This window comes from Hyperolius riggenbachi, chromosome 12, assembly GCF_040937935.1.
Source record: "Hyperolius riggenbachi isolate aHypRig1 chromosome 12, aHypRig1.pri, whole genome shotgun sequence".
Classification (NCBI taxonomy): domain Eukaryota; kingdom Metazoa; phylum Chordata; class Amphibia; order Anura; family Hyperoliidae; genus Hyperolius; species Hyperolius riggenbachi.
The window spans coordinates 173618430-173644594 of NC_090657.1; the positions used below are offsets into that span (position 1 = coordinate 173618430).

General features: G+C 48.1%; 1 protein-coding gene and 1 long non-coding RNA gene across 3 annotated transcripts in view; both read right to left on the bottom strand.

Moving 5' to 3' along the window:
• LKAAEAR1 (LKAAEAR motif containing 1) overlaps window positions 1–26165 on the bottom strand; it is a 537492-nt gene that overhangs the window by 120286 nt on the left and 391041 nt on the right. The gene's annotated exons all lie outside the window — the stretch shown is intronic.
• On the bottom strand, window positions 8302–17046 carry LOC137540741 (uncharacterized). Its single transcript, XR_011025044.1, has 3 exons — window positions 16900–17046; window positions 11364–11458; window positions 8302–8467 (listed from the first exon to the last, which is right to left on the bottom strand). It is a non-coding gene; the product is annotated as an uncharacterized lncRNA (long non-coding RNA).

Sequence of the window (26165 nt, forward strand, 5' to 3'; positions counted from 1 at the left end):
TTATTTGGTTGGTACACTCCTCAAAGAACTGGAGGTTCGGTAGGCGGCTTGGGGGCCGTTTGCAGGGGGGGGGGGGGGGGGTTTGTTATTGCTGCTTATTGGGGGGGGGGCACTGGCGTACCAATAGGGGATGCGACCCCTGCCGTCGCGGGGACTTTTTGGGGGCAGGAGGGGTCGCAGCATAAGAGCTGTGGCCGCAGATCGGTGGGGAGGGGGGAATCCCCCCCCCCCTCACCTCGTGCTCTCCTCTTAGCGCTCCCCTCCTGCAATCAATCACTGGTGGTGCTCGTGGCAGCCACGGCGGTGGCGGCAGGCAAGCTGAGCACATACCTCCTTCTTGCCTCCGATTACTAAGCGCTTCATAGAACTTCCTGTTTACACAGGAAGTTCCATAAAGCACTGTGATTGGAGACCGGCCAGAAGGAGGTATGTGCTCAGCTTGACTGCCGCCGCGGCTGCCACGAGCACCACCAATGATTGCTTGCAGGAGGGGAGCGCTAAGAGGAGAGCCCGAGGTGAGGGAGGGGGGGGGATCTCTCCCCTCCCCACCGATCTGCGGCCACAGCTCTCCTCTTATGCTGCGACCCCTCCTGCCCCCAAAAAGGGGGCCCAATTTTTTTTTTTGCAGGGGGGCCCGGGGCTTTCTAGGTACGCCCCTGGGGGGGGGGGGGTAATTTGCCTTGGGGTTTCACTGAAGCCAGAACCAACCCTGGCTCCTTTAAAGTGTATCCACAATTGTACTAATTGCACAATACATAATATAGTTGCCTGATGAAGCAGGATAACACCTGTGAAACGCATTGCATTGTGGAGTATTCAAATAAAGAAAATTGTTGACCAAATTAACAGGTCAATGGCTTCAAATCACTATGCTTATCTCCTGTCTTTAATAACGTTGCTAGAGTTATTTTTTACCTCGAGCAAACCTAAAGTTAACTCTTCCGTCTTTAAGTTAAGGTGAGATCTCTAAAGTTAACTCTTCAATCCTTAAAATAACTCCAGAATTCTAAAGTTAAAGACAGGCTATTAATTGACTGCATGTGAAAATAACTACAGAGGAGGTAACTTAAAGAGACACTGAAGCGAGACTAAATCTCGCTTCAGGTCTTATATATAGCAGGGGCACGTGTGCCCCTGCTAAAACGCCGCTATCCCGCGGCTTAACGGGGGTCCCTTCACCCCCAACCCACCCCCCGCAAACCTGGGTCGGAAAAAGGTCGCTGGAGCTGATCTTCCTGGAGGCAGGGCTAACGGCTGCAGCCCTGCCTCCAGTCGCGTCTATCAGACGCGCATCGCCGCCTCTCCCCCGCCCCTCTCAGTGAAGGAAGACTGAGAGGGGCGGGGGAGAGGCGGAGGTACGCGTCTGACAGACGCGCATGGGGCAGGGCTGCGGCGGTTAGCTCTGCCCCAACCAGGAAGCGCTCCCCCGCTGCTCGGAGGGGGTTTGGGGGGACAGGGACCCCCGTTAAGCCGCGCTATAGCGGCGTTTTAGCAGGGGCACGCATGCCCCTGCTAGCTATGAGGTCTGAAGCGAGATCTATTCTCGCTTCAGACTCTCTTTAAGGACTGAAGAGATAAGATAACTCTCTCACTGTGAAAGCTTATCTCTACACTTTAATAAGACAAGATCTATGTTTGGAGGCAAGTTTTCGCTTGCCTTATTATCTCCAGCATGATCTTAGTGAATTGAGGCCTATGTCTACTGATTGGGGAGGCAAGTCCACCACTACCTCCCTTTTTTTAAACTTTTTTTTAGCATATTTTATTCTTGTGTTGGTGCCTCTGTTTATACAATCAGTTTATATCTATCAGTAGAAATGTATAAACAGATCTATACATCAGACTGAAATGAGGGTAAGCTGTGAACGAATGACGGGAAAAGAGGCCTGGACATCACATCAGCATTGGGAACCGTATGAAATTTTATTACGCCTTACAGAGCGCTGTGTGTCCCTTATTTATGTGTCCGCTGAGGGCACACCTCTATATATTCGCAGCGCTCTGTATGTCAGAATAATCCGCTCAGTAACACATTCCAGGTATTCACAGCACCATCTACGGCCCACACCGCGAAGACGATCAATGCTGCAGATCGCAGAGTCGCTAGATAATGAGCAACGACTGGAACGCCGCCACCACGGTCTGCTTAGTGACAACGTCTGATGGATGATGTTAAACCGAGCGACAAGCACAAATTCATCTCTCGCCGCGAGCGTGCCGCGCCAAGCGCGAGCACCTCATCTGCATAAGAACGCCGGGTCTTCCGCTTTTATCAAAGATAAAGATGATTTATTTAGGCAGGTGCAAAGAAAATTGCTGCAAAAAAGCACTCCGGGCGACCGGTCAAATTTCTGTTTTCTTAATGTGAAGAGAATTCCGATTGGTCGCGAGGCGTAACAACGTCCTTTTGCGTCTCTTTTGAGAAGTCTGCCCTTTTGGTTGAATTTAGGCAGGACGAAGTGCGTGCTCTTTTTTTTCCTTCAGCGAATGGACTACATGTGCCAGAATGACAAACATAGCTTGTTTCCACTTTGTACAAATAACAAATACGCAGCGATTCCCTGCATGTGTGCCGGACGGGAAAACGCAGCCTATTCAGACACCAGCATCCTGGCGCGATTGTGGTCGGCACACTGCAGTTTTCCGTAGCACGCATCCAAATTCCTACAGCAGAGCATGACACGCCTACGGCGGTTCAGCTGCGGCTTGGAAATGGACATGGCACCCAGTGGAAGAAGCCTCTAAGTCTGGGGCCACACTTTTTGCGCAAAGCAAAATCGCATTTAATACTTTTCAGTGGTGAAGCATGCATCTGTTAAATTTTTCGACTGTGATTTGCACATGAAAAAACTGATTCCCTGGCGCATAAAATCACAATGGGTGTACAAATCCCATAGACTGCTACCAGGTGACGGCAGTCTATGGTAAATGACATGCGTGTGAATACATGCATAGAATATGAAAAAAGAAGTCAGCGGAAAATCGTCTGCGTTTTCTGTCGACACAATTGTGGTGTCTGCCTTAAAGTGAGCCTGAACTGAATAAAATTATTTAGAATAAACACAGGATGTACCTGCAAATGAATATTACACTCTTTCAGCTCCTCTCAGAAGCGCACCAATTTCTTCTAACAATGATTACTTCCAGTTCCAACTAGAGCCTTAGGCCCCTTTCCACTATATAAGTTGCTGTCAGTTATAACTGAAAGGACACCTGATGTGCTGGGGTATGTCCATGTTTCCCTGTGGCTCAAGCAATATTAGTGGTTAACCAGGGGTCATCATCATTTTTAAAATGCAGGATGGAGAATTCCATTGATCACAATGGAGCTACAGGACGCAGGAGAGGAGACAGAGGAGCAGCATACACAGAGGCAATTATGATATGTGTATGAGGCGCTTAGTACGGACATAAAATGCTATATACTCCTTTCTGAATAGCCTGAAGAAGTGGGGTCACGCCCGCAAAACGCGTTGTAATATTGTGGAGTGTATAAATACATTTGTTTTGTGTTATACTATAAAACATATTTTTTAGTGTCCTTTGGAGTGGCTAATTTTCCACCTCTACCATGTCCATGTTTTAAACCTGTTATATTATTTTATTCTATTGGCGCCTCTGTTCACCTGCATTTATGATGTGTGTATGTTTATTTTCACTTTTATTTTTCAGTTCAGGTTTGCCTTAGGACCCCATTTTTGTTGAACGCCGTTGTCCGTCTCCGAGATGGACACGGCAATCGTGATGCAAAACCACCCCTGCCATGTCACTGCGCGGTAGTTGGATATGAGGGAGGGGCAAAAAACTGCAACAGGTTGCATCAACGCGCCCCCCCCCCCGAATGCAAATTGGAAGCAGCCTATTGAAATCAGTGCAGGGAAACGCAGGGAATCACGGCCAATGGAGACAGGCCATAACTGTAGCGGTGCTGATGAGAAAAACTACTATTTAGCTGCCTTGAAGACTATCCACACGTCTCATACATACTATCTGATGCATCCGCACACGCATTTTCCTCCATGTATTGTGTATGTATCAGTGCATAAAAAACGTGTCTATCCTGCAATACCTGAGTGGCAACTACAAGAAAGGTCTGCCCTGATCTGATATTTATTGATTGTATTTATAAAGCGCCAACATATTACACAGAGCTGTACAGCTGTTAAGGTTACAGACAATATTTAGGGGTGACATACAGCAATATGACAACACGGGAATACATGCAAACCAGATCACACAGCACAGTAGGAGTACCAGGTAATGCTTAGTCAGTCACTGGATGGGAGAATGGAGATTAGGCAAGTCGAGTTCACTCAGATCCATAGGATGGGTGTACGGTAATGGAGCTGCATAAACAGGTAGGAGACACAAGAAGGAGGACCCTGCCCGAAGGCTTACAATCTAGAGGGAGAGATAGGGGCACGAAAGGTAGGGGACCAGAGTCAGGGTCGGATTTAGGCCTAGGCCACCTAGGCCATGGCCTAGGGCACCATAGGAGGAAGGGCACCAAAGCAGAAGGCTCAACAGGTGCAGCATTTGCAAGCTTGCAAATGCTGCAATACAGGAAGCTCAGGAGAGCCCCTTACCACAGTACTCTGCTGCCAGCAGCAGCCACCTTGCTCTCTGTGCACGTTTGCATGGTGGCCGGTGGCTATAGACTTGGGCAGCATTGGAGACAGAAAGGAAGAGGAAGCTTCCGCACTGGAGACGAGAGGAGAAATGAGTGACACAGATGGCAGCTACGAGATGAAGGTGAGCTGGCTACCTATACGGAAAGGGGGGGGGGGGAAGGAGGGATTAAGGGAGTTATCTGGCTACCTATAGTGGAGGGAAAGGGGGGAGGAGTCATCTGACTACCTATACTGGGGGGGTCATCAATCCACCTATACTAGAGGGAAGGGGTCATTTCGCTACCTACTGAAGGGGGGGAAGCTGGTGACAGTGGCCTAGGGCGGTAAAGAGTACAAATCTGGCCCTGACTTAACAGGGCGGTAGGCCGGAGTGATAAGGTGAGTTTTGAGGGCTTCTTGAAGACGTTGAAGGAGGGGGCAGCCCTAATGGGTGGAGGTAGGAAGTTCAATAGTGTTGGAGCAGCTCTTGAGATGTCATGGAGGCGTGCACGGGACTGGGTGGTGCAGGAGGCGGTTAAGTTCATTGGAGTAGCGGAGTGAGCGGCTGGGTGTGATATTTGGATCAAATACTTATTTCAATCTTTACAATGCGCATCCAGCTCTGATTTTGGGGTGCTGAGGTGGCGACTAGTGTGTGCGGGCGGCACACTCTGCCGCAGGGTCATATGTATGACGATTTGTGCGTTGCAGTGTGATGGGGGTGGAGCACCACACCGCCAATGCACTGGTCAGGTGTTAAACCAGCCTAAAGGCCCTTTACCGTTGTTCCCAGAGGCGCTCAAACCTATTGCTTGACCCACTGAGTTGTGCTCCCATTTTTGCCTGAGGAAGCGGGGTCACGCCCGCGAAACGCGTTGTATTTGTGGAGTTGAGTAAATTATTTGTCAATTCTGTTTTATCGAGACTAAGTGAATTTTCTTTTTTGTAAGAGAAAGGTAAGTCCACCTTAACATCCCCCTCTGCTTTTAAGCGGTTTTTAAAACGTTTTACTCTACTCTGGCGCCTCTGTATACCGAGTTTTTGCTTATTTCCCTCACTGTACATATTTTTCCTGAAGAACATATCAGGACATGTGAAAACCATTCCTAGTACAGCTGTAAATCCTGGCTGTCCTTCTATAGCTGGATATAGACTGTATTTTGGGGCTGAGCATTGCCCGGTAGGCCGGAAGGGACATGGAGGGGAAGAAAAGGACACGCCGGGAAAAACAGGAGGGGATTATGGAAATCAGGTGAAAAGTGGCCTCATTATCAGAGTATTGCGAGATCACGTTTTCTTATTACACAGATGTCAACTTTAATTTCCTGCCAGGAAATAGACATCGCGAAAAAGCCCCATTGTGCCAGAGAGGAAGGGAAGTGTTATCGGGGCTAGCATATCCTCACGTGTGTTACATGAGGAGCCAGATGGCAGCTACAGAGTTACCATGCAGTGAGTGGGGTGTGGGGCTAGCAAGCAAAGTTACCCATTTCACAACTGCCTGTTGGTTTGCTGGTGGCATGCCGGTTCCAGGTGTCCTGGCTGTGTGCTGGTTCCAGGTTTGCTGGCTGCGTGCAGGTTCCAGGTGTGCTGGCTGCGTGCAGGTTCCAGGTGTGCTGGCTGCGTGCTGGTTCCAGGTGTGCTGGCTGCGTCCAGGTTCCAGATGTGCTGGCTGCATGCTGGTTCCAGGTGTGCTGGCTGTGTGCTAGTTCCAGGTGTGCTGGCTGCATGCTGGTTCCAGATGTGCTGGCTGCATGCTGGTTCCAGGTGTGCTGGCTGTGTGCTAGTTCCAGGTGTGCTGGCTGCGTGAAGGTTCCAGGTGTGCTGGCTGCGTGCTGGTTCCAGGTGTGCTGGCTCCATGCTGGTTCCAGGTGTGCTGTTGGCATGTTTATTCCAGGTGTTCTGGCTTCATGCTGGTTCCAAGTGTGCTGGCCACATGCTGGCTCCAGGTGTGCTGGGTTGCGTGCAGGTTCCAGGTGTGCTGGCTGCGTGCTGGTTCCAGGTGTGCTGGCTCCATGCTCGTTTCAGGTGTGCTGTTGGCATGTTTATTCCAGGTGTTCTGGCTTCATGCTGGTTCCAGGTGTGCTGGTCGCATGCTGGTTCCAGGTGTGCTGGTCGCATGCTGGTTCCAGGTGTGCTGACTCCATGCTGGTTCCAGGTGGGCTGGCTGCATGCTGGTTCCAGGTGGGCTGGCTGCATGCTGGTTCCAGGTGGGCTGGCTGCATGCTGGTTCCAGGTGGGCTGGCTGCATGCTGGTTCCAGGTGGGCTGGCTGCATGCTGGTTCCAGGTGGGCTGGCTGCATGCTGGTTCCAGGTGGGCTGGCTGCATGCTGGTTCCAGGTGGGCTGGCTGCATGCTGGTTCCAGGTGGGCTGGCTGCATGCTGGTTCCAGGTGGGCTGACTTGGGCTATACTGTATATTTCAGGGTAGGAACACACTAGGCAGAATCACATGTGCGTTTTCCACTATGTGCTATGGAAAACGCATATGTTATTCTGCCTAGTGTGTTCCTACCCCCACTGTTATTACAGTCATAAAGCTCTTTCCTGGCACAGGATAGCCTCTGAGAGCAGGGGATAGATAAAAAAATCCACGGTTCAAATATTTTTGCCGGTTTCACACTGGTAATTGGCGGCAGCGGGCCGCACTACACCGGGGGTTACCGCGTTAATACTTGCTTGCACTCACTTCCTGTTTCAGAAATACAGACGTGCACGGAAGCGTATTGTAAAAATACGCTTCTGCGCATGATTCGCGTAACGCCACTGTGTAATTTTTTTAAAATCCCTGCGTTGCCTCATAGACTTCCATGACTTCCGGTTCCTCTTCTTGTCACCGCAGATCCGCACGGTAACAAAGATCTGTCCTTGCGTCGGAGATGCGGCAAAAACGCCACTTCCATCGTATCGCACTGCACCACGTCAGTATGAACGGCCCAATAGACTTTTATTGGTGTGCATTACCACACTGAACCGCCCCAGTGTGAAAGCACCCTTTAGCTCTCTGGGACACAGAATGACTGAGTCATTGAGCAGGGACAAAACAATATTTTTTAATAAACATTTTTAAACGTGACATAAAATTGTGAGATTTCTAAAATAAAGCCAGGAGGGTAGATACCATTGTTTACCTCATCAGTTCATTTTAAGCCTGTATGGATAGTTGCACAGTGTGGGCGGGCAGGCAGGCACACAAACACATTGGGAGAGCGCACAGCAGCGTGCACCTATCCAGTCTTTGGATATGAAAGGGTCAGTCCTGAAAGCAATACGTATAATTTACACTAATCATCATGACTGCTTGGAGAACTCCCCTTGTACAGTACCAGGTTCAGCGCGGTGGCGAGATGACCTGCGGACCTCTCTGCCTCCTCCATAGCTATGTGACATTTGGAGAAAACAGCACCAGGTCTCTCTTTTTTTTTTCTTCTAAAGCCAAATTCCAAAAATAACAGCGGGAGGCGGCGAGATCAGCCTGTTGGTCAGTTGCCATCTAGCCGGTTCCCATGGCAACTCCCAGTAAATATGGTTGTGCTAACAATATGCTACAGAAAAATACTGATGTCCAGTGTATTTTCTCCCCCCCCCCCCCCCCCCCCCCCATCCAACTTGCTGAAAATAGAGGCGCAAGCAAGGACAGTAGAAAGCTGGATTTCCATAGAAATGATTTTAAAGACCATGCTTACCTTTTTGACATTTCCCACGGCATGAATAGTCGCTCTACGTCTTTCCGTTCGCAGTTATAGCACCTCAGCGGCTTTTTCTGAGAGTCTTTTGTCCTTGCTGTTGTTTACTGAGTGAGCTGTACACACAATAGAAATGTACAGTGCAGCCCACAGCAACCTCCAGATGGCAAACCTGCGAGGAGTAAAGGTTTAAAAGTTGCAGGGCCGGAACCAGTTTCTCCCGCTCTAGAGGCGGAAAAATACCACCCCCCCTCCGAATTGTATCCGCCACATATAGTTAGCCAGGTTTGCCCCCAGTATTAAAGTCCCCTCTTCAGTATAGATAGCCAGATGTGCCTCCAGTATTAGCTGCCCTCTTCCCCAGTATAGAAGGTAGCCCCGTTTCTGGGGACAGGTGAGGCGGCTGTCTGCCCAGAACACAGTGATGGAGGTGGGAGCAGTGGGCACACAGAGACTCAGCTGCGGTGAGTGCTCCCCCCCTCTCCTCGGGACCCCCAGCATACTCTCCCCTCCATTTCAGGAATTTATGGGCAGCGGCGGCGGTCTTTTACTCCCCTTCCGAGCTCCACGCGAAGATCATGTGCTGCCAGGCTTGTCTGTCTTCAGCGCTGCTCACTACTTCCTGGTTAGGGGAAGTAGTGAGTGGCGCTGAAGACAGACAAGCCCGACAGCATGTGATCTTCGCAAAAAGCCCAGAAGGTGAGTAAAAAAACGCTGTCCATAAATTCCTGCAATGGAGGGGGGGGGGGGGGGGGGAGCACAGAGGTGGTCCCGAAGAGAGGGAGAGAGGAGCGGGCCCCCCTGCCCATGGCTGAGACCCTGTGCGCCCACTGCTCCCTCCCCCTGCACTTATACCTGGCTAACCCATACTGGGGGCAACTATACCAGGCTAACCTATACTGGGGGCCCCTATACCTGAGTAACCTATACTGGAGGCATCTATACCTGGCTAACTATACTGGGGACAAGTACACCTGGTTAACCTATACTGGGGGCACCTATACCTGGCTACCTATACTGTGGGTTAAATACAGCATCGCAAATAATATTCTCGAGCCCACGTGTGTAGGGAGGGGGGTGCAATTTAGCCTAGAAACTTCCCTGATAGTTAGCTAGTACCCCAGTATTACGCACCGAACATGGGAGGGGGGCTGTCTCAGCCCGGCTAGGGCCTCAACAATAATGGGAAGCCTCTTGGATAATCCAAAGGGTCCCCAGATCCACCTCAAGCCCACTGCTGCTGCCCAGAGACCTCTTCTTTTTGTGGCGGCGCTCCCGTCCATGCAGAAGCACATCCATACTGCGCATGCAAGAGTACGGTGTGCGCATGGCCAGCAGAGCAAAGCTCGGAGGGAAAACCGTGGCCACAAGGAGCAGGGCCGCCTTCAGGGCATCACGGGTGGGACTGCAGTATGGGGCCCGGGTGAGTCTGGGGTCCGGCGAACAATGCCTCACACATGGGCTGATTTTGCATTGTGATATTTTATTCTTTTCGTGATTTTGCCATGCTTGTGCTTTGCCATTCTCATTTCAGTGAAAGAGAATTGCATTCCAATCGATGAGAAAATGCTGCATGCAGCTCATTTGCAATTCTCGCAAATTGCAAGCGCTGCTCAAGCTCTGCAGTGAAAGTAATCCCAGAGGATAACATGATTTACAGCGTTATCCTGATCGCCGGCAATTACCTTCAAAATAGGGGGTTCACCTTATATATATATATAGTGGGGGAAGGGGAAAGAGGGGTGCCTGGTAGCTTTTCCCCGTAATTTCTGATGGTGGCCCTGACAGGAGCCTATTCTACAAGCTGAATATATGTTGCATATGTTTAGAGGGACTTGGCGCTGTAAGGGTGGATGGCAGGAGGATTAGGGATACCTACCAAGCAAGGTAAGTATTTAATTTTTGTTTAAGTATTTCCACTAGTTACGCTCTAAAGTATACAGGCGCGTTCACACTGAAAGCATTGCGATACACTTGCAGCACATAGCAATGGATTTCCAAATTGGCGGCTTTTGGCTTGCACTGCAACAGTAATATTATGTCGTACAAAAGGAGATGGGGTGCCTGGACACTCTAGCACAGGTTTTCTCAACCAGGGTTCCTTGGCATTTACCCCCATCGTGGAGGAAGTATAAACGAGCACGTTGTAATAGGGGGTACTGTAAAAAGTACAAAATTGGGGATCAGAATAATGATGAGCACAGTATGAGTGGCAGAGTAAAAGGGGGTAATGAAATAAACAGCCTCACCTAAAAGGCCATGCCTCCGGAAAAATAAATGCAGGGGTTCCTCGAGATTAAAAAATTCTTTGCAGGGGTTCCTTGGGATCCAAAAGTTATTTGCAGGGTTCCTCCAGGGTAAAAAAGATGAGAAAGGCAGCTCTAGCAAGAAAGACACCGAGACAACGGGAGCCCAGATAGCGTAATATGTTTTGGTTAGAAATGAAAAGTTTGTAAATGACACGATGGCCACTCACAAAAGTAGGTTGCAACTGGGGCAACCAATCACTAGAAGCAGGTAGAGCCAATTAACCTGACCCTGCTCGGGGTGTGCAGCCTGGACTGGATGCGTTCGCTCTCTCTGGTGAAAAAAGGGGACTGACTTTCACAATAGTATCCACCATGTGAGGCCGGGGGGGGGGGGGGGGTCCTCCAACTTTAGTAGGGTGGGGGGTGGTATGCACAAAGGTTTAAAGAGGCGCACAGATCAGGGGTGTAACTAGACTTAATAGGGCCCCCCTGAAAAAATGATAGCATGGGGCCTCCTTGGTTCCTGAACCCCATTTGGGTCATGTGATCGGGAGCCGGCGAATGGCAGCAGAGAGTGTTCTGTTGTGAAGCAGTGTCTGGAAGCAGGAAAAAATTACGCATGCTCTTGCACACAGTTTTTATGAGGTTTTTTTGCTAATTAGCTGCACCTGCGGTTGGGGAGAGGGAGGAGTAAGGGCCCCAAAGCCCCTGGGCCCCCTGCGATGGCAGGGGGCCCAGGGGTTATTGCTAAGTCCATGGCCCAGATGTAGATAAAACTAGGTTAAAAACACTAAAAACATGAAAGGTGAAGTGGCTTACCTCAATAGCAACAATCTCGCAGGACAAAAGGTTTATTTAGCACAAACAACGCGTTTCGTGGCTCCAAGCCCTCTTCCTCAGGCCAATACAAGTGCCTAAAATCATCACCAAATAATTCAATGCTTCGGTTTCAGAACGCAATGCATACACACATGTAGGAATTCTATGACATATAAAATATTTTAACACCACAACGCACACAGTATATTGTTTTTTGGGCCTAGAAATAGGCTTTAAGATTGAAGACTATGAGTCTATGTCTCTTTAACGCAGGTGGTGCAACTTATGTAAAACGCGATTATTCACAGCTGTGATAGAATCCGCTGCTTCCTGGCTTCACAACGGTTCCTAATTCATCCAACATCATCTGGCATTTATCTGACAAGCACTTACTGTACACACTGAGTAATACAAATAGTACATGCGGCGTCTCCTGGCTGCCGGGACTGGAGCTGTCTGCTGCTTCCTGTGATGTCAGGGCTTTATTCTGCCTCGCACAGATCTATCCAGGTGCGGGAGCTGTGCAGTCCGGGGGGCCCCCTCTCCCTCCCGCTGCCTCAGCTTCTTTCACCTGTGCTTTGTGCTGTCGGAGGATCTAGACACACAGTATGCATCCATATTCCTGGCCCTTTTACATTCGCTGCTTTGCGAATGCATGCAGTTCTTCATTTAAATTTGCATTGTACTAAAAAAAAGAATTGCCTGCGTTCAAAGGTAGACAAATGCACATATCATGCGGAAAAATGCATGCGAGGAATCGTCTGCTTCCCGAAGACACAAGCGTGATCCCGCCCTAAGGCTGAAACAGGTAATTTGGGCGCCTGAGCTGCTATAGTAAAATGGACTCTGCATCAACCACAATGCTAATTGTGGCTACTGTATTTTTTGGCATGTAAGATGCACTTTTTTGCACCCCAAAATGGAGAGGAAAAAAAATCACTGCATCTCATATTCCAAATACAGGGTGTCCGCCAATATGACCTGCGCAATGTCAGGGACTGCCTGTACTGTGTCCCCCACGTGTCCTCTGCTCCCCCTGTATAAATGCAAGCAGCGGCAGCACGGCTTACCTAATCCATCGGCTCCAGCTGCGATCAGAGACCTTTCCTTTCCCTCACTGTTGCCCTTGTGCCGGCTTCTGCTGATCACGTCATCAGCAGAAGCCGGCACTAGGGGAGCGGTGAGGGAGAGGAGAGGTCTCTGATCGCCGCTGGAGCGTGGAGCCGATGGTTTAGGTGAGCCGTGCTGCTTGCATTTATATGAGTGGAGGGGAGGAGACACAAGGGGGGAGCGGAGGACACGTAGGGTACAGAAGGGACACATGGGGGATAGAACAGTTTGCATGCGGGACAGAAGAGGACACAGGAGGATACATGGGGTATAGAAGGGGACACAATCATTGAGGGAGAACATCTACAAGATGAACCTGGACCATGGACTCACCAGATTTAGTATATTTTTTTGGCCTCTAAACCTAGGTGTGTCTTATAGTCCAGAGTGTATTATATGCCAAACAAATACGATATTCAGCAGCAAAGGTTGCACAGATATCGAAGTGGGGTGATTAGGATTAGGCATTGGGGGGGGGGGGGGGTTAAGCAATCGTGGCAAGGGCATAGCAATATGGGTTGCAGAGGTGACCGCCGCATCAGGGCCCTTGGGCCAGAGGGGCCCCGAAGGGCCCTCCCTCAACTGCAGTATTAGCTCTCTATAGGTCCTGTGCTCATAATAATCACTTCTATAGATGCTTTGAATAGTAGTAATCATTAACAAACTGTTCCCCTGCTGGCACCTCTGACACTGTAGTTGCCATTGGCAGGTTTTGGTGCGCCGTATCAATTGTTATGTATAGAGTGCTTGGGGGGCCCCACTGTAAAACTTGCATCGGGGCCCGCAGCTCCTTAGCTACGCCACTGAATCGTGAGAAGGGGGGTCAGTTAGAGTTAGGCATAGGTAAATTTACCTTTAAAATTACATGACCCCTCTATTTTATTGTCTAATTGACTTTTCACTGTGTTCTTTTAAACTATAAATAAAGTTAAATATATATTTAATAATTGAATGCAATTTATATCTATTAGGTTATTTTATTAACCCTACCATAGTCCATTCAAATTTCAAAGCAACCAACCTAATTTCTCTAGCACATCCAATAAGATCTTTATTAGAATAAAACAGGAAAATTGATTGTTAAGTTTGTCTGGGGGTTTAACCGGCTCACAATAAATATGAGTAAATGAATACTTAAAAAAATCAGCTTTGTCATGATCGTCAGGCAAAGCGTTTCTAGCGAAGAGCCAGTTTAATGGGACCTCATAGCGGTTAATTAGGAGGGGCGATTGTTCCGGTAACCATGGTATCCGCGGTCTTTACAACCCCTCCGTACATCCTGTGCCCTATCCTCGGTCCCCCTAGCGCAGATCCACTCCCACCGCACGGAACGCAGAGTCGGGTCTACCACTGGAGCGCCACAGAAAGCGGGGAAAGAAAAACTTTACTGCAATTTCCGTAATGAGAGCAATCATGGCGCACGGACGACACAACAATACGGCAGGTGTGTCTTCAGAGAGAAGCAGATCAATTATCCGCAATGCCATTAGAGTACATTAACTCCCTCGGAAGGAGAGATCGTTGTGGTAGCCATTTCCAGAATAGCAAACGGTCTGCCACGTTTTTTCAGCATGTTGGGAGCCAGGAAGCTGCATTGCAGAGAAACTGTACTAGGCTTTAAAAGTGAACCAAGCACCATTTTTAGCACCCAGGGCATCTCAATAGCACATTAACCCTTTTGGGACCAGCTGCCTAACCCCCCTTAAGGACCAAGCGATTTTGCATGAGGGAAGGGAGGGGGTGCGTTTGGGGGGTCTGGCAGCCGGATCCCTGCTAGGGCTTAGGTAGGCACGGTGTCCCCAGCGTGCCCAGGTGCCCCCCCTGTATGTAGCAGCCTTTACTCACCTCCCAGGCTCCAGTGATGAGCAGCTGTGGACACCTCCGCTCTCGCTCGTACTGCTGCTAACTAGTCCCGGGTTGTGGCTTGATGACGTCATTAAGCCGGGACTCGGCACTTACGTCAGAGCGAGCGGGGATGCCAGCCGGAGCGGAGGGGAGTGCCGATCGCCGGGGGAACGTAGGGAAGGTGAGTGGATCCTCTTCTTTCCCCCCTACCGCTACAGCTCTGTAAGGGATCATAGTGATCACATGAACAGAAGCCATACGCAATGGCTTCTGATCACTGAGGGGAGATGTCAGCTGTCATAGGACAGCTTAATCTTCCCACTCGGGTGCGCACAATCGCATCGGGAGCGGAAACAGCGGGCGGTGTAAATCCTACGCCACATCAGGCTAGAAAAGCCACAAGTGCGGCGTAGGATTTCAGATCGGCAGTCCCCAAAAGATTAAACATGCATGCCAACAATGTGGCTCAAATAATAAAAAAAAAACTTTTTTTTTACCTCTTTTTACATTTAGAAGTTTAGCAGAGGTTTTTATTATCATACTTCCTTCTACTTCCGAGGCTTGTCCGACAGCAGCAGTTTCAGGCAGATGAGGAGTGCTGTAATTATTTTATTGCGCACATTAGCAGAGAACAATAAAAGCTTTCATCAGCAAAGGGAGCGGAGAGATTGGACACTGTGCTTCAAAGAGTTTGGAGAAGCCACAGATGCTTTCTTCACACTTTCCCCTGGATAAATAAGGGCAAATTGAAGGGGAGGGGGGAACATGGCAGCTCACCTTATGCATCAGAGTAATTTTTACATTTTGGTGCTCCTCCCGTTCATTCGCCAATAACTTTATCACTACTTATCAAAACAAAATTATATATATATATATATATATATATATATATATATATATATATATATATATATATCTTGTTTTTTCCGCCATCAATTAGGCATTCTTTGGGTGGTACATTATACTAAGAATTATTTTATTTGAAATGCACTTTAACAGGAATAATAAGAACAAAATGGAATAAAAATCATTATTTCTCAGTTTTCGGCCATTATAGTTTTAAAATAATACATGCTACCGTAATTAAACCCCACGTACTTTATTTGCCCACTTGTCTGGAGTATTACACCGTTTAAATTATGTCCCTATCACATTACATGAAGCCAGAGGCGAATTAAGGCCAAATGGGGCCCTAAGCCGTACCTTACAGATTGGTGTACGTTAAAAAGGGGCGCTGGGAAAAAAGGGCGCCGGGTTTTAAACGATAAACATGAATAACGTTTAAAAAAGTATAATGTACTATATTTCGTTTAAAAATAATGTTTTTTAAAGTTATAAATCATTAAATAATGTGCATGAAATTGGCAATTGTGAAAACGTTAATCTTCCGTTTAAAAAGTGAAACGTATAATAACGTTTAAAAAAAAATAGTAAGTAACCCTCCCTGTACCTACCCCTAACCCCTAGACCCCCCGTGTTGGTGCCTAAACCTAAGACCCCCCTGGTGGTGCCTAAAACCTAAGACTCCCCTGATGGTGCCTAAACCTAAGACTCCCCTGGTGGTGCCTAAACCTAAGACTCCCCTGGTGGTGCCTAAACCTAAGACCCCCCTGTTGATGCCTAAACCTAAGACCCCCCTGGTGGTGGCTAAACCTAAGACCCCCCTGTAATAAGCATTAATAACGTGTGGAAAAATATTGTGCTGTTTTTCGTTTAAAAATAATGTTTTAAAAAAGATTGTACTGTTTTTCGTTTAAAAATAATGTTTAAAAAATTATAAATCATAAAATAATGTGTAATCATGAGAAGCAGTTATAAAACAGTAAAAGTCTCCGGGCGCCGCTTATTAAACGTTATTTTTCTCCGGCGCCCTTTTTTCCTGTCGGGCGCCCATTAAACGATATTTATTATGGGAGTGAATGGCGGCGCCCGATTTGTCCACTTGCCTCAGGCGCCCGAATTTACTGTTCCCACAGATTGGACCTCCCTCCCCGGCGGCCACATGCAACCCGGGATCCACACCCCGGAGCCCCGACACAGCCATGAGACAGGCCGCATCTCATCTTCTATCAGCCGCTCCCCGGAGATCCTCTGTGCTGTCTCTGCAGCAGCACATAATCCAGCCCTGACAAGCGAGTAAGCGGTGCCTGTTGCCATGGTGATAGCGCCGCGTGCTAGCCCCCTCTCTCCAGTCCAGCCTGTGCAGTAAGAGTGTCACGTCAGTGCGCTTAACGTGGCTGATGCTGCTGACATCAGTCTACACCTGACTGCACAGGCTGGGCTGGAGAGAGCGGTGTTGGCACATGGTGCCATCACCATGGCAACGGGCGCCGCTTTGTAATGATCTGCTCTGCTGTCTACACAGGCAGGCAGCATTTTTACCATTTTTCAGGTCTGCATTCTGCAGGTCCCTGGAAAGGAGACCTGTTTTCACTCTGCAAGTTTCAGACTTGCTGTTCTGGTGAGGGATTTGCATTCACTCATTTGGTTATTGATAGCTCTCTTGAAGGCTTGCAGTATAAATGCCATTTCCTCCCAGAATTCCCTGCTGCTCATAAAGGTTTGGTTCTGCTGGACTTACCTTGAGTTTCAGCCCTTCTGCTAATTGTTTGCTAATATTGTTTTAGAGTAGTTATCCTTGGGAGTGCACTAGCATTCCTTCTAGTGCAGTCAGATTGTTAATTATCTGTATGGCCTAGTTTTATCTTGTCTTATCTGTTGCGATTGCACTCTCTCTTTAACAGCGGCTGATAGTGAATCGCTCTGTCTGTTGGGATCACATTCACCCTAGCGGTAGAGGCGGTGGATCCTTCTGTACTCTGTCTTGGAGTGTAAGCCAGAGCAGCAGTTGCTACTGGTTACTCCTTCTGTCTGTTTTGTCTGGTCCGTGCGATGGTACTGTCGCCAACGGTGGCTGACGGTCAGGGTCGGTTTAAGCAACAATGGGGCCCCAGGGCAAAATAAACCTGTGGGGCCCCCCCAACATATACCCCGGAACAAAAATCGGCATTAGGGGACCTTTTTTGCAGCTGGTATAGTCAGGGTGTGAAGCCCCAATCAGTCGGAGCTCCACATTCTGGCTATCCCAGCCTGCATGGGGGACAAGGGGTTAAAAAGTTTCAGGAGGGGGACCCCACATAATTTTTTTTTTTTTTTTAATTCCCACACTCTAAACAAAAAAAAATTGGGAAAATAGGAAAAAATGCCAGGGATCTTCATACAGCCATATTGCGGCTGTATAGCGATCCCTGGCCAAAGCACTGCGGCTGCGTATAGACCCCCTGGAAACCCCGTCAGGAAATTTATTGCGCTTTCGTTTGATGCATGTAAAATTACACTACCGTTAGGTTTGCTACTAAAAGTTACATTTACCGCATTTAAAACTATACTTTTTTCCATCTAAACTTTAAAATCGATTTTCTCAAAAACTATAAGGTCTTTTTGAAAAATTGTTTTTTCCTCTTATTCCTAATGATCTCCTTAACATATCCTGCAAATTTAGGGTTTCTAGCATTTAAGGTGGATTTGCTATTAACCATTAAAATCGGCAGGTTTTTAAATGTGTTTTTTTTTCCTTTGAAACTTTAAAATCGATTTTCTCAAAAACTATAAGGCCGATTTGAAAAATGTTTTTTCCTCTTGTAGCCACTGGGGGCCCCTACAAGCTCTGGGGCCCTGGGGCAGCTGCCTCCTTTGCCTTAATGGTAGCGCCGGCCCTGCTGACGGTGAATCATTCTGTCCTGTTCCTAGATCGCATTCGCCCTAGTGTTAGAGGCGGTGGATCTCTCTTCTCTGAACCTTGGAGTTTAACCTTAGCTGTGGTTGCTATTGGTTACTCCTTCTGTCTGTCTTGTCTGGAACGAACGCTTGCTGTTGTCTGGGTGAGGCAAATGATTAGCAAGCGTTCGCGTTCTCTGTTTATTTTCATTCTCCGTGTTTCTTTTGTTAGTCAGGGTTGGTAAGTTTTGTCACATTTATTTACGTATTTTTTTTGCATTTTTTGGGGGGTCTTTTCAGCAATGCAAATGTATGTAGATGTAGTTTTACTACTTGGCCGCAAGATGTAATTTTTTTTCACAGCGTCCTATACAATGTATGCTTACGGGAAGTGAAGCGTGAACGTGTAATTGTTTTTTTTCTGAATGATCACGGCTTCTCATAAAAGCTGGAGATTGCTGCTACAGGGACTTTAACCACTTCACCACTGAGGGGTTTTACCCCCTGAGCACCAGAGCAATTTTCACCTTTCAGCGCTCCTTCCATTCATTCGTCTATAACTTTATCATTACTTATCGCAATGAAATGAACTATATCTTGTTTTTTCCGCCACCAATTAGGCTTTCTTTAGGTGGGACATTATGCCAAGAATTATTTTTTTCTAAATGTGTTTTAATGGGAAAATAGGAAAAATGTGGGGAAAAAATAATTATTTTTCAGTTTTCGGCCATTATAGTTTTTAAATAATGCATGCTACTGTAATTAAAACCCATGAAATGTATTTGCCCTTTTGTCCCGGTTCTAAAACCATTTAAATTATGTCCCTATCACAATGTTTGGCGCCAATATTTTATTTGGAAATAAAGGTGCATTTTTTTCATTTTTGCGTCCATCCCTAATTACAAGCCCATAGTTTATAAAGTAACAGTGTTATACCCTCTTGACAAATATTTAAAAAGTTCAGTCCCTAAGGTAACTATTTATGTAATTTTTTTAATTGTAAATTTTTTAATTTTTTTTTTAATTACAAAAAAAAAAAAATGGGGAGTGTGGGAGGTAATGAGTTAATTTTATGTGTAAAAGTCATTTATTTGTATGTGAAAAATGTGTAGGGTGTAGTTTACTATTTGGCCACAAGATGGCCACAGTAACTTTTTGTTTTAATGCAACCTCCAAGCTTCCTTCCGGAAGCTTGGAGGAAGTATAAGGAGGCTGGACACGTGAGTTTTTTCTCACAATGATCGCGCTGCCCATAGGAGAGCAGCGGATCATTGCGGGGCTTAGATCAACGAACGGGAATGGATTTTCCTGTTCATTGATCTCTGGGCGAGCGGGCGGCGGCGTGTTTACTAGCGGCGGGCGGCGTGTTTACGAGCGGGAGCGCGGACAGCGTCGGGAACGCGGAAAGTACGTATTTCTCCGTCCCTGGTTGTTAAAGGATGGAAAAAGGGGCGGAGAAATACGTACGCGCGGGGGTAAAGTGGTTAATCAATGAATGGGAAGTGCGTTTCCATTCACTGATCTCCATGCTAACGGGTGGTGGCGAGAACTGGCGTGGGTGCGCGCGCACGAGCGAGCGGAGGCACGCACTTTGGCGAAGGTGTATGTACCTACGCCCCTGAGGCTTAGGTGAAGTTTGTAGGGGCGTAGATATACTGCCCTGGAGGCATAAGTGGTAATGTGGACCTGAATTGTTGCACAGGACAGAAGGAAAACAAGGTATGTACCAGGCTTACAACATATTATCTGCCTTGGCATTTTTTAGCAATCATGGAATTAGCTACACATTATTGCTGTGTGTAATTGTACAGTATCACCTTACTGGAAGTCATATAAGAGTGAAGCAACAGCTGTGACCTGGAGGAGTCGGAACACAAACTTATTGCTGAAGTGTACACAGTGACAGGGGTGCAGCTAAGATTTTAGCGGCCCCAAGCAGTCCATAAATTGAGGCCCCCATCCATGAACGGTGAAAATGGATAGGCACACCTCAAAAGGCGGAAAATGGGTGTGGCCAAAACATAATGTGGGTGGAGCCAAATACTAGCAGTTTCTAGGCTAAATTGCACCAAGGGCGAGGGCGTAAAATGCGCCCCCAACATGGAGACAGGTATAGGAGCCCGCAGTATAGGTAGCCCATATAGTTGCCTCCAGTATAGGTTAGATAGGTAGGTGCCCCCATCAGGCGCGGAGCTAGGGGGGGTCGGGGTAGGACAAGTGCCCCGGGGTGCCTGGTCCCCAAGGGCACCCAGCTGAGCTCCGGGGTTTTTTTTTTTTTTTTTTTTTGCGGGGGGAGCAGGAGCAGCGCAGAGAAGAGGGAGAGCTGTGCGGACGGTGGGGCAGGGGGACCATCTCCCCCCTCCTTCCCTCACCTTAGGTGCTCTCCCTCCCTAGCTGTCCCCTCCAATGTCCGGGTGGCTGGCAGCGGCGGGCGGAACTCACCTCTGTCTCGCTCCAGCGCGGCCGGAAGTTCGGGTGCACAGCCGCTGCTCTGGTCTGGACCAGACCAGAGTAGTGGCAGATCCATCCGGCGCTGCGACGAGACGCAGGTAAGTTCCGCCCGCCGCTGCCAGCCACCTGGACATTGGAGGGGAGAGCGAGGAAGGGAGAGCAGCTCTTCCTCTTCTCTGCTCTGCTCCCCTCCTGCTGGGGAGGGGGGCACCTGACCTGGCTACCTACTCTGGGCACATATACCCCTGGCTACCTACTCTGGGCACATATACCCCTGCCTACATATATTGGGCACATATACCCCTAACTACATATACTGGGCATATACCCCTGGCTACCTACTCTGGGCACATATACCCCTGGCTACCTACTCTGGGCACATATACCCCTGGCTACCTACTCTGGGCACATATACCCCTGGCTACCTACTCTGGGCACATATACCCCTGCCCTGCCTACATATATTGGGCACATATACCCCTAACTACATATACTGGGCATATACCCCTGGCTACCTACTCTGGGCACATATACCCCTGGCTACCTACTCTGGGCACATATACCCCTGGCTACCTACTCTGGGCACATATACCCCTGGCTACATATATTGGGCACATATACCCCTAACTACATATACTGGGCATATACCCCTGGCTACCTACTCTGGGCACATATACCCCTGGCTACCTACTCTGGGCACATATACCCCTGGCTACCTACTCTGGGCACATATACCCCTGGCTACCTACTCTGGGCACATATACCCCTGGCTACCTACTCTGGGCACATATACCCCTGGCTACCTACTCTGGGAACATATGCCCCTGGCTACCTACTCTGGGCACATATACCCCTGCCTACATATATTGGGCACATATACCCCTAACTACATATACTGGGCATATACCCCTGGCTACCTACTCTGGGCACATATACCCCTGGCTACCTACTCTGGGCACATATACCCCTGGCTACCTACTCTGGGCACATATTACCCCTGGCTACCTACTCTGGGCACATATACCCCTGCCTACATATATTGGGCACATATACCCCTAACTACATATATTGGGCATATACCCCTGGCTACCTACTCTGGGCACATATACCCCTGGCTACCTACTCTGGGCACATATACCCCTGCCTACATATATTGGGCACATATACCCCTGCCTACATATATTGGGCACATATACCCCTAACTACATATATTGGGCATATACCCCTGGCTACCTACTCTGGGCACATATACCCCTGGCTACCTACTCTGGGCACATATACCCCTGCCTACATATATTGGGCACATATACCCCTAACTACATATACTGGGCATATACCCCTGGCTACCTACTCTGGGCACATATACACCTGGCTACCTACTCTGGGCACATATACCCCTGCCTACATATATTGGGCACATATACCCCTAACTACATATACTGGGCATATACTCCTGGCTACCTACTCTGGGCACATATATCCCTGGCTACCTACTCTGGGCACATATACCCCTGCCTACATATACAGGGCACATATACCCCTAACTACATATACTGGGTACATATACCCCTGGCTACATATACTGGGCATTTATACCCCTCGCTACATATACTGGGCACATATACCCCTGACTACATATACTGGGCATATATACCCCTGGCTACATATACTGGGCATAATACCCCTGGCTACATATACTGGGCACATATTATACCCCTGGCTACATATACTGGGCACATATAACCCTGACTACATATACTGGGCACATATACCCCTGGCTACATATACTGGGCACATATACCCCTGGCTATATATACTGGGCACATATACCCCTGACTATATATACTGGGCACATATACCCCTGGCTACATATACTGGGCACATATACCTCTGGCTACATATACTGGGGACACATACCCCTGCCTACATATACAGGGCACATATACCCCTGGCTACCTGTTCTGTGGACATCTCTACCCCTGGCTACCTGTTCTGGGGACATCTATACTGCTGGCCACCTATTCTGGGGACACCTATAGACCTGGGGCTACCTATTTTGGGGGAAGCACTGCTGTCAGATTGAGTATTTTGGGGAACTGCTGCCAGGTGAGAGGTGTCTACCATATTAAGGGGGCATTCTGCCTATTTATGTGAAATGCTGTCTATTTATGTGCCTCATGACTGCTGAATTTGTCTTGTTGGGGGCTTCATGGTTACTGAATTTGTCTTGTTGGGGGCCTCATGATTTGTTGGGGGACTCAAGATCGCTGAATTTATCTTGTTAGGGGCCTCATGATTGCTGAATTTGTCTTGTTAGGGGCCTCATGATTGCTGAATTAGTCTTGTTGGGGGCCTCATGATTGCTGAATTTGTCTTGTTGGGGGCCTCATGATTGCTGAGTTGGTCATGTTGGGGGCCTCATGTTTGCTCATGATTGCGGAATTTGTCTTGATGGGGGGGGGCTCATGATTGCTGAATTTGTCTTGGAACATGCTGGAAGGTACATACTGAGGGAGGGTGGGTGAGCGTGAGCCTGCTAACCTCCATGTACATTTGAAGGGGCGTGACCAAATGTGGAGCACCCATAACCACGCCCACATTTGGTCACGACCCTTCACCTTAGGGGGCGCATTAATAGTCTTTGTCCCCGGGCACTGAAAACCCTAGCTACGCCTCTGGCCCCCATATAGGTTAGATAGGTAGGTGCCCCCGTTTAGGTTAGATAGGTAGGTGCCCCCAGTATAGGTTAGATAGGTAGGTGTCTCCAATATAGGTAGCCAACATAGATGCCCCCAGTATATGTTAGATAGATAGTTTCCCCCAGTATAGATTAGATAGGTATATGCCCTCAGTATAGATTAGATTGGTATATGCCCCCAGTATAGATTAGATTGTATATGCCCCCAGTATAGATTAGATTGGTATATGCCCCCAGTATAGATTAGATTGGTATATGCCCCCAGTATAGGCAGGACGGTGGGCGCAGCGGCGGTGGAAGTGGGCAGAGAGAAGTTTCCACTTACCTGCCTCGGTCAGCACACAGCTTCTATCTTCATCCTGTCCCAGTGCGCGTCGCATTGGTAAGAGCTCCCCCTGTGATGACATGCGGTTACGTCATAACAGGGGGCGCTGTTGCCATAGCGACAGACGCCGGGACAGGAAGTAGATAGAAGCTGCTTGCAAAATCTAGGCAGGTAAGTGGAAACTTCTCTCTGTCCACTCCCCCCGCCACTGCTTCCACCCTCCTGCCGCTCCGCCTGGTGCCCGCACGCCTGCAGCAGAGCAAGGCCCCCCGCAGTGTGAGGACCAAAGCGGGGGCGTGCCTCGCCTGTATACAGATTATTATTATTGATTTGTAAAACGCCAACATATTCCATGGTGTTGTACAAAGTAAGAAACAAACATGGGGTACATAATAATACAGACAACGGTATACTACCAATATAGACACAGGTAAGAAGTACAGAATGGAGAGATGACTATGATCCTCGCCTGCACTCAGACTGTATGCAGATTGGGATTTGGCCAGTAAAATACACCTCCTGCTGATTATGATGGGCCTGTTTCCAAGTGTTATTACTTGTCACTCCTGGAGAGATGTGCCCACTTCCTGCCTAGACAGGAAGTGATAGAAATGTTCATGGATCGGGACAGCAAATAAAGCCTTAAAACAGGATCTGACCCCTCCCCCCCCCCATTACGCTGGCGCTTTTTTTTTTAATAAGCTTCAGGGTCTGATTGGGTCACAGTGCAGCACAACCCCCGCAAGTGAGAGTGCAGAGCGTGTGGGGATCACATCATACTGATACTGAGCAGAGCAGGATCACCCACCAGCCAACCTAGGCAGGTGCTTGGGGCCCAGTGGGTGTCAAGGGGCTCACCTGTTACCGTCTCTGACCTCTCTCCACTTCAGTTTACCAAAAAGACCATAAGGGGGCCCCAAATCTACTACCTTACCTAGGGTCCCGTTCCATCTCCATCTCTGATACTGGTATACAAAGTACACCACTTATCCTGTGACTGTAGGTAGACATTCTTTATGGCATTTACATAACTACATGAATTGTACATTTCTAGAGGAACTGTAGAACTGTAGTGAAAATAGCATAAAGAATACAATTATTATTGTTTTTTTTACAATATTCATTTATACATTATTTAGTCAGTGTTGCCCACTGTAAAATCTTTTCTCTCCCTGATTTACATTCTAAAATTTACCCCAGGTGGCGACATCTGTAGTCCTGCCAGGAGCTGCTCTGCAGAATGTTTGTTTACTGAGAATTCCAAAGCCAGTAAAAAATATACTTGGTCTCCCAGCATTCTCTGGGAGGATAATTCTGCATAGCTAAACAGCCTAGGCTGTGACATCACTAGGACGGTGGGGTTACATGCTAATATAACAATAACAATACCAATAACAATAATATTTATATAGCGCTTTTCTCCCTGGGGACTCAAAGCGCTGTGACCCTGCATCATGCAGTCTCAAAGGCTAGGGAAAAGAGGTGAGTTTTAAGCCTTTTTTTAAAGCTGTCCAGAGAAGGAGCCTCTCGTACTGATTGTGGAAGTGAGTTCCATAGAGTAGGGGCTGCGTAGGAAAAGGCCCGAGCACCAAATGTTAAGTGTATCCTGGGAATAACCAGCTTCATCTTGTTGGCAGAGCGGAGGGTGCGTGAAGGGGCATAAAGTTCCAATAGATCCGCTATGTATTTGGGTCCCATGTGGTGTAGAGCCTTGAATGTCAGCTGGCAGATCTTAAAATTGATTCTCCATTTTACTGGCAACCAGTGAAGAGTTTGCAGTACTGGGGTGATGTGTGAGCTGCGGGGGGCATTGGCTAGGAGTCTGGCTGCAGCATTCTGTACTAGCTGTAAGGGGCGCAGAGCCTTATCTGTAGATCCGATGAACAGGGCGTTGCAGTAGTCTAGGCGGGAGTATACAAATGCGTGAACCAGGGCAGGTAGGTCTTCAGCTGGGATAAGGTGTTTGATTTTCGCTATATTTCTTAGATGGAAGAAGGAAGACTTGACGACAGCTGATACCTGCTGTCTGAGTTTTAGATTTCCATCCAGGATCACCCCAAGGTTTCGCACAGAGTCTTTATAGTATACAGTATCTCCCCCAATTGCTAGTTTGAGGTGGTGAGCGTTTTGAACTTTATCCATCATGTGTGGACCACCTACCACCAACACCTCTGTTTTGTCAGAGTTCAGCCTCAGCCAGCTGGTGTTCATCCAATTTTGTAAATCCACTAGACACGCATTTATGGATGCTGATGGGTCTTGGGTGCCAGGCTTGAAGGACAGATACAGTTGTGTGTCATCTGCATAACAATGGTATCCTAGGCCATAGTTCTGGATTATTTTGCCCAGTGGGAGCATGTAGACTGCAAAGAGTAATGGTGATAGTACAGAACCCTGTGGAACTCCATAGGCAAGTGGCACTGGATTAGAGTAGTGTGTGCCCAGACATACTTGCTGTGTCCTGCCAGATAGGAAGGTCTGAAACCATCTAAGAACAGTACCCCTTAGGCCACAGTAATTCTTCAGTCGCTGGATAAGAATTTCATGATCCACAGTATCAAATGCTGCTGACAAGTCAAGAAGAATCAGAATTGAGCAATCACCCTTGTCCCTTGCAGTAAGTAGATCATTCATTACTCGGACTAATGCTGTTTCA